The following is an 8967-nucleotide window of genomic DNA, read 5'->3' on the forward strand; positions in this document are numbered from 1 at the left end:
ATGCACTTCCAAGTATTCTGAAATCTCATCCTTAATAATGGACTCTTAAAATCTTATCAATGACCGAGGCCAGGCTAATCGGCCTGTAATTTCCCGACTTTTGCCTCACTCCCTTCTTAAACAGTGGGGTTACATTAGCGATTTTCCAGTCCTCTGGGACCCTCCATGACTCCAGTGATTCCTGAAAGATCACCACTAATGCCTCAACTCTCTCTTCAGGTATCTCCTTCAGAACTCTGGGGTGTAATCCATCCAGTCCAGGTGATTTATCCACCTTCAGACCTTTCAGTTTTCCTAGCACCTTCTCCTTGGTAATGGCTACCATATTCAACTCTGCTCCCCACCGCCGCCGACCCCCCCCCCCCCCCCCCCGGACTCTCTTGAACTTTGGGGATGTTACTCGTGTCTTCCACCGTGAAGACTGACGCAAAGTACCTATTCAGTTCCTCCGCCATTTCTTTGTTCCCCACTACCACTTCTCCAGCATCATTTTCCAGCAGCCCAATGTCCACTTTTGCCTCTCTCTTACTTTTTATATAGCTAAAAAAAACTCTTGCGATCTTCTTTTATATTACTGGCTAGTTTACCCTCATTTATTTAATCTTCTCCCTCTTTATTTTTTTAGTTGTTCTCTGTTGGTCTTTGTAGGCTTCCCAATACCCTGATTTCCCACTGCTCTTCGCCGCATTTCTCTTTAGCTTTTATGCTGTCCCTGACTTCCCTTGTCAGCCATGGTTGCCTCTTCCTTTAGTATGCTTCTTCTTCCTAGGGATGAACTTTTGCTGTGTCTCCCAAATTACTCCCAGAAACTCCTGCCATTGCTGTTCCATTGTCTTTCCTGCTAGGCTCATCTCCCAGGCAATTCTGGCCAGCTCCTCCCTCATGCCTCTGTAGTTGCCTTTATTCAACTGTAATATTCATCTGATTCCAGCATTTTCTTCTCAAATTGCAGGGTAAATTCTATCATATTATGGTCACTTCCTCCTAAGGGTTCCTTCACCTTAAGCTCCCTTATCAAATCTGCCTCATTACACATCACTAAATCTAGAATTGCCTGTTCCCTAGTGGGCTCCACCACAAGCTGCTCCAAAAAGCCATCTCGTAGTCATTCCACAAATTCCTTTTCTTGGGATCCACTACCAACCTGATTTTCCCAGTCTACCTGCATATTGAAATCCCCCATGATCACTGTAACCTTGTCTTTCTTACACACCTTTTCTATCTCCTGGTGTATCTTGTGCCCCACATCCTGACTACTGTTCGGAGGCCTGTACATAACTCCCATTATGTTTTTTTTACCTTTGCAGTTCCTCAACTCTACCCACACAGATTCTACATCATCTGACCCTACGTCATTTCTTGCTATCGATTTAATTTAATTATAAGGCTTATCATAGTATCAATCTTCTCTAGGGGCTGCATTCCTGTAATGCTATTAATTAATCCTGTATACTACCAGATCTAAAATAGCCTGTAATGCCCACAATTTCCATATTTGACTTGGTTGACAAGCGCAATGAAAACTAGCAGATTCCCATGCTGTTGCTTGATCACAGTGGAAGTGTTATGTTGTTTGAAAGTGAGACTCCACATCCCTAGTGAAAATAATTAGACACAGCTGATAGATGTAGTGATTGAAGTTATAGATTTTCCTACTGCCTATTGGGTCACGTGCTTGTTGTTGGAGACTCCAACAAATCAGCTGTAAGCATAGGTAATCTGGAGTCGTGGCTTTCTAATCGTGGACCTGGTTCTGGCATGTAGCTTCTGAAAAAGCTACCTGTCCAGTACATTTGGCAACAAGGGTAAAATAACACTGATGCTGCAACTTGCCTTGTGAGAGTGAGTACATCAGATCTTAAGAATGAAAAGGTATACTCACCAGTCATGCCACTCTTCTACAGCATTGACCCTTATGATGCGTGTTATGACCGATGCAGTTGGTAAAGCGGAGGTATTTACAATTCCCAGAGGGAAACTTTAAGCAATTATCATAACCTATAATTTTAAGTGTTATGTTGGAGATGCGACTCTAAATTCGACAATCAGACCACCAGTTCTCGAGGTTTTACATTAGACTAAATAAAATATTTTATTAATTTACACAGGTTAAAATATATATACGCATGGATACAAATTACTATCATAACTTTTAACAATTTCCCAAACTAATCTCCATTAAGGCAACAGCAACCCATATACTTAACCAAACACCAGGCAAAGCATTTTCACCTTACAAATTCAAAATGAGGTTCTTTTCACTTTGGTTCCTGTGGAGCCAGTTGGAGGCTTACAGCTGCCTTTCGATCTCACATTGCCTCCACTCTGCACATTCAAAACGGTTGCCTTGTTATACTTACCACTACCCATTGCAGGTTAATTCTCATTGTATCAACGACCTGTGAACTAAACCTCTCTAAGAATGAAACTCCTTTCATCTTACCAATTTTATAAGTAATATAAACATATGGCTTGGTATCTGCTAGATAGGTATCATTTTTCACCCCACTTGAATATGCTATTCAAAAAAATGCACATGCATGCTATCTCTCTTACATATCAAAACTACATATCAAAGCACCCAGACTAGCTGGCTTTAATTCAATTAAGACACATCGACAGACTAAATCTCGATTTTAAAAGAAAAATATTTTCCAATAATATATATTAATAACTTCAGGGCAACACATCTATGGAAGACTGGAGCCAGTATGTAGAGCCCCTTGGTTTTTATTTCATAGTGAGTGAAACAATCAAGGAGAAGAAGCAGAAAGCAATTCTTTTGAGCATATGTGGTAGCAAGACATACAATCTCAGCCGCAGCCTGACAGCTCCAAATGTGCCCAATTCTAAATCTTTCAACAGATTAGTAGACCTCGTGAAGATGCATATTCAGCCGCAGCCATCCGTAATAATGCAAAGGTTTAAGTTTAACTCCAGAATATGGACCCTGGGAGAGTCCATCATAACCGATATAGTGAATGTGATGAAAGTATAATAATTTTCATATTTTTCTAATTTATCGTGAGATAGGTTTATGGGGAAAGTATAGATGGTTTTGTCTGTGTGAATTAATTACATTTGGAGTCAAGTTAGGTGAGGCGATGGCATAGTGGTATTGTTGCTAGGCTAATAATCCAGTGATAATAATGGTTTGGGGACCTGGGTTCAAATCCTGCCATGGCAGGTGGTAGAATTTGAATTCAATAAAATAATCTGGAAATAAAAGTCTAATGATGAACTGAAACCATTGTCAATTATTGTAAAAACCCATCTGGTTCACTAATGCCTTTTAGGGAAGGAAATCTGCTGTCCTTACCTCATCTGGCCTACATGTGATTCCAGACCCACAGCAATGTGGTCTGAACAAGGGCAATTCGGGATGGGCAATAAATGTTGGCCTAGCCAGCGATGCCAACATCCCATGAATGGATAAAAAAAAAGTAGACTGTAAACTTGAAATCAAGCTAGGTGTAGAGATGTGATTGATAAGTGAGATGTGATAAATGTCAATAGAAATGTGGTAGACATGGATGCTTGCTTAGCATGTAAGGTGTGAATGAAGTTTGCATTTTTAGATTGTTGAATTTCAAAGGGATGTTTACAACCAGCTAGATAAGCAAGGAGTGTGTTTATTTAGGTTACTGATAACATTGGCAAGATTACTGATAATATTGGCAACATGCAAGTTTTTGTATTATGAGGAAGATACAAAGCCATATGGAGGAATAGAATTTACATTTTAAAGAGAGAGAAACATATATAAAGGAGAATGAAAGGCTATGTGAGGACAGGGCCATGGAAGATCTAACAGAGCGTGTGAAACATCCTTCAAAAAGCCTCCAGCCATTTGTGCATAAGTCTGCTATGTAAGGTAACTGAAGTCAGGGAAGCCGTTTGGAATTCCACTGTCAAGTGGGTATTGCGTTAACATGCTGATTTTGTTTTAAATCTAGAATCTATTTTGGACCGTTGCCTTAAAGGGGTGTGTAACTGGAAGTCAGGTCAATTAGGAATTTTAGGATTTGTTATAGTAGTAAGTAATTGTAATCTTATGTATGTGCTTGAAATCTTTTATTTTGTTTGTAAATATTTTAATTTAATTTTTTAAATCTCTAAAGGTCTTGGCGGACTCATTACTTCTGAATTCAGTACACAAATCTCGTAATAAATGCAATTTAAAAACTGTTGTGATAGCACGACCAAGTTTCACTTGTGGACATTGTCTGCCATGTCATAACAGTGAAGTTGAAGCAGTTGACTGAGCACTGCGACTTCGGAGACACAGTCAATGATATGTTGTGGGACCGATTAGTTTGTGGAGTTCACAAGGACACCATCCAGTGCAGTTTACTCGCAGACATCAACATTGATTTGAAGTGTGCCATGAAAATAGTGTTAGCTATGGAGAGTGCTGTGAAGGACTTGTAGACTTTACAGAGTGTGCAACATGGCACCATTCTTTGTGTGGGTGCAGAAACCAGAGACAGAACAGTGAAGCAAGAGACTATCTCCGCTGCTAGAAAAGTTAAAAGGCCTAGTGGAGTTTAATCTGCTATAGATGTGGGGGTAACCATGTACCAGACACCTGCAGATTCAAGGAGGCAGAATGCTATTATTACCATAAAAAATGTCACGTAATAAAGCAATGCAGGGCAAAATCGAGACAGCCTTTAAGGAAGTAGACCAAAATTATTGAAGTAAATAAAATAACAGAACCTGAAGCTGCCAATACTGACATCTATTCCTCGTACAATGTCAAAGCAGTAAAAACTGAACCCATCACCGTCACCATTCCAGTGAATGGGAAGCCACTAGAAATGGTGTTAGATACAGGAGCCTCAACCACAGTGATGGGAAAGCACACATTTAAATACCTACACAAAGGTACCCAGCCACTGAATCTGGAGCACACCACAGCTCAACTGAAGACATACACTGGAAAGTCCATACAGGTAAAGGGCATTGCTACAGTACCTGTGTCCTATAGGTAACAGCCAGCCCAGCTTCCTGTGATCATAGTGACAGATGAAGGACCTGTTCTTTTGGGCTGAGACAGGTTACCAAAAATTAAACTCAGCTGGTCTGAAATATTTCATGTGAGAGCAGGAGGGATTCCTGAGTTGCTAAGGGAATACAACAGTATATTTTGTGATGAATTAGGAAAGTTAAAAGGCTTGCAAGCAAAGATATATGTAGATTCTTAGGTGGCACTCCGTTTCTTTAAGGCCAGACCTGTGCCTTATGCATTGAAGGAGAAGGTGGATGCAGAATTGTGTCACTTAGCAAAGCTGGGCATCATCCAACCTGTCCAATTCTCAGATTGGGCAGCACCCATAGTCCCTGTGGTGAAACCTGGTCAAACTATGTGTATTTGTGGGGACTATAAATTGACCGTGAACAAGGCATGAACTAGATAAATATCCTATCCCGAGGAGAGATGAGAGATGACTCGTGCTCAAAGCTACCTGGAGGTAAATCCTTTAGCAAACTGGATGTGAGCCATGCATATCAAGAGTTAGAGCTGGATAGCGCATCTAGAGTGTGTGTATCCATCAACACGTACAAGGCTCTGTATCAATCTGCATACCTAGCTTTGGAGTATCGTCTGCATGTGCAATCTTCCAAAGGACAATGGAGAGTCTTTTGCAGCGACTTCCCTGAGCAGTAGTATACCTAGTTGGTGTTCTGATCACAGGGTCAACTGAAGCCAAACATTTGGCCAACCTGGAAGAGGTGTTAAGGAGATTCTTGGAAGCCGGCATTCAATTACAGATAATGTACATTCCAAGCGCCAGAAGTTACTTAACTGGGTCGCCGGTGGATGCCATGGGGTTCATTTGGTAGAAGAGAAATTTAGGCAAAGAGGTGTCCTCTGTGACCAGTGTAACTGAACTCCAGTCTTTTCTGGGCATGATCAGTTATTACAGGCACTTCTTTGCCAAACTTATCAACAGTGTTAGCACCATTACACTTGTTGTTAAATAAGAATCATCGTTAGTCATGGAATTTGCAACAAGAAGAAGCCTTTGTGAAAGTTTAGAAGTTATTACAATCATCATTTCTATTGGTGCATTACAACCCATCAAAGGAATGAATATTAACACGTGATGCTTCTCCTTATGGTGTGGGAGCTGTGTTATTACATAGAATCGAAGAGGGATCAGAAAGGTCAATTGGCTACGTCTCCAGAACCTGCCTCTGCAGCCGAGAATGGTTACTCCAAACTAGAAAAGGAAGGTTTATCAGAGATATTCAGAGTGAAGAAATTCCACTAGTATCTACATGGACGACATTTCACCATTGTGTCAGACCATAAATCATTAATGTGTTTATTTGGTGAGGATAAAGTGTTATGATCTCCAGCTGAGGTTACCACTGGACAAGCCTGATCCCAGAATGGAAACCAGCCTGATAGATCCTAACTTTAATTTGTTTCTTTAGATAAGTGGAGAGCGGCTACTGAACAGAATCACCGGAATCAGTTAATAAAATTTTAACAGAAACATAAAACATTTATTAAACAAGAAAAGATGAACTATATTGCAATACTTCTTCACCCATAACTATACTTTTACATATATATACAGATTTGTAAGGATAACACAAGTTGCAAAAGCTTTATTATGCTCTAATGTTCACAGTAAGTACACAGTCAATGTATATCAATAGGTACCCTGTGGTCAGACACACCACACCCTGAAACCAAGTGACAGATGTCACCGCAAGCACATGCTGTGGATCTCTCCACAACTCCCCCCAGATGCTTGTCTTTCACAAGGGGGTTTACAATCACCACTTTCCAAGAACTTGCTTAGAATCTTCTCCCAAACTGATGCTTTCTCTCAGATGCCATCCACAAGTGTTTAACCTCCAGGGTTTCAAACTCTCCTTCTGATGTTTTGCTTCCCTCGGTCACCACATGCATTCAAGCTGACTTCCACGCACTCTCTCTCATCGACTCAGCTGTCAACAGTACCACTGCTTCACATGCCCATAGCAAAGAGTTACAGACATTCAGCTATCCCATTGGACCTTCTTGCCTCTTGCAAGCTGTTCTCACTTTAAATCTGCTTTCTGCAGCTTTTGTTTCTTTAAATCTAAACAGAACTTTTTCCAGGTTCCTGTCCTTCCTTTGACCAGAAGGTCTGCTTGGGACTTTCCCCTATTCCACCCCCCTGGATTTCTGGGGTATTTTCTTTAGCTTGGGATTTGCTATCTGCCCCTTTTTGCTCCAGTCTCTCCTGGCAACTGCTTTTAACCAACTTTAGCTTGGGACTGGCTATCTGGCCCTTCTAGGTTGCTTCTGCCTGGCAACTATCTTCAAACCCAGCTGAACTCAAACAATTTCCAAAACAAACTGCTGTTTCTAGCTTTTGTGTGTGTGTGTGTCTGTGGGAGGGACCTGACTCTCTGGGCCCCTGTTGCTAGGCAACAGTCCAATTCTTCTTCTCGTTTGTTTAGCTTCTCTTCAGGAGTTGTGAAACTCATTTGAAATGCAAGCACCTTTTAAAAGTGAAACTAAAACTCAATTTGACCTTTCTTAACACAAATACAGAAATACAAATCAAATTTGAACTTTAAAGCTAAAACTCAGTCCTAACACCCACAAATACAAATATAACTGACTTAAACTATCTCTATTCCCTAACACCCAGCTTGATAGATCCTAACTTTGTTTAGATACATGGATGGGGGCTACTGACTTGTTTATAACAGAGTTGAATTTAAAAGTGAGGTGATATTGCAAGTTTAATATATGTTTAACTGTGTATAGCTTGGTGTAAGAAATAAGCCAGCCAGGTTTCTTAAGTTGACAAGTTATTGCTAAAACGAACTCATGCAAAGATGCAGAAATTATTGACAAAAGTTTTAAAATGTACAACTATGTCCAACTACCCAATAATGCAAAAATCAACACACACAACAGCTCCCCCCCCCCCAACCCCCCGCCTCCACAAGCATAAAGAGATAACACTCTGCAGAGTATCAGAGTTAAAAACTTGGTAATACGCACAGTCAGAAAAAAAAATATTCAATGCATGTCCAGGTGCTTGTTTACAGCTGAAGAGTCCCTGTCCACAGGAGCTACTACTTCTTGGGGTTTCTCACCTTGGGCAGTGTTGTTGATTCATGAGTCTCCTTTAAGAATTTTCAATTTGCAGCAATGAGGTCTTCTGATGGGTTTTTCAAATCACAAACAGCTCAGCTTTGATGAGAGAGATTTCAGAAGAAAGAGAGATGGGGTAAGGCTTTTGCCCCTGTTCCCAGTCTCTCTGACTTTCTAAATTCAATGTCTTTTTTACACTCAAGAGCTGGATCATGTGACCTCTCTCTGAGAGCTCCATAGGCCCTGTGTCCTTCGCAAATGTAACATAGTAGCTGCTGTAGCCAGTGTCCTTCGCTTAGGAAAATGTTATTTTCAGGAAAGCTCAATAAGTGACATTATAGAGGAATACATGTCCAGCTGATGACATTATAAATTAATATATTCTATATAATACATCTTCATAACAACAGCATCTCATGAAACTCTAAATTCCCCCATGGTGTAAAGTCTTCTCTGAAAAATCTTCCAAACTCTTCATTGATAAGATTTGGAAGGAACACCACATTGCTTGTGCAATCAGGGCGATGTGTTAGCTGCACCCACAACAGAGGAAGAGAATGGTCAAGTGTTGGATGTAATGTGAAAGAGGCTCAACGATCCCCAAAACAAAAACAGAATTACTTGGAAAAACTCAGCAGTTCTGGCAGCATCGGCGGAGAAGAAAAGAGTTGACATTTCGAGTCCTCATGACCCTTCTGTTGAAGGGTCAGAGGACTCGAAACGTCAACTCTTTTCTTCTCCGCCGATGCTGCCAGACCTGCTGAGTTTTTCCAGGTAATTCTGTTTTTGTTTTGGATGTCCAGCATCCGCAGTTTTTTGTTTTTATCTCAATGATCACCATGTGAAGCTGAAAGGAA

The sequence above is a fragment of the Carcharodon carcharias genome, chromosome 10 (genome assembly GCF_017639515.1).
Source record: "Carcharodon carcharias isolate sCarCar2 chromosome 10, sCarCar2.pri, whole genome shotgun sequence".
NCBI lineage: Eukaryota > Metazoa > Chordata > Chondrichthyes > Lamniformes > Lamnidae > Carcharodon > Carcharodon carcharias.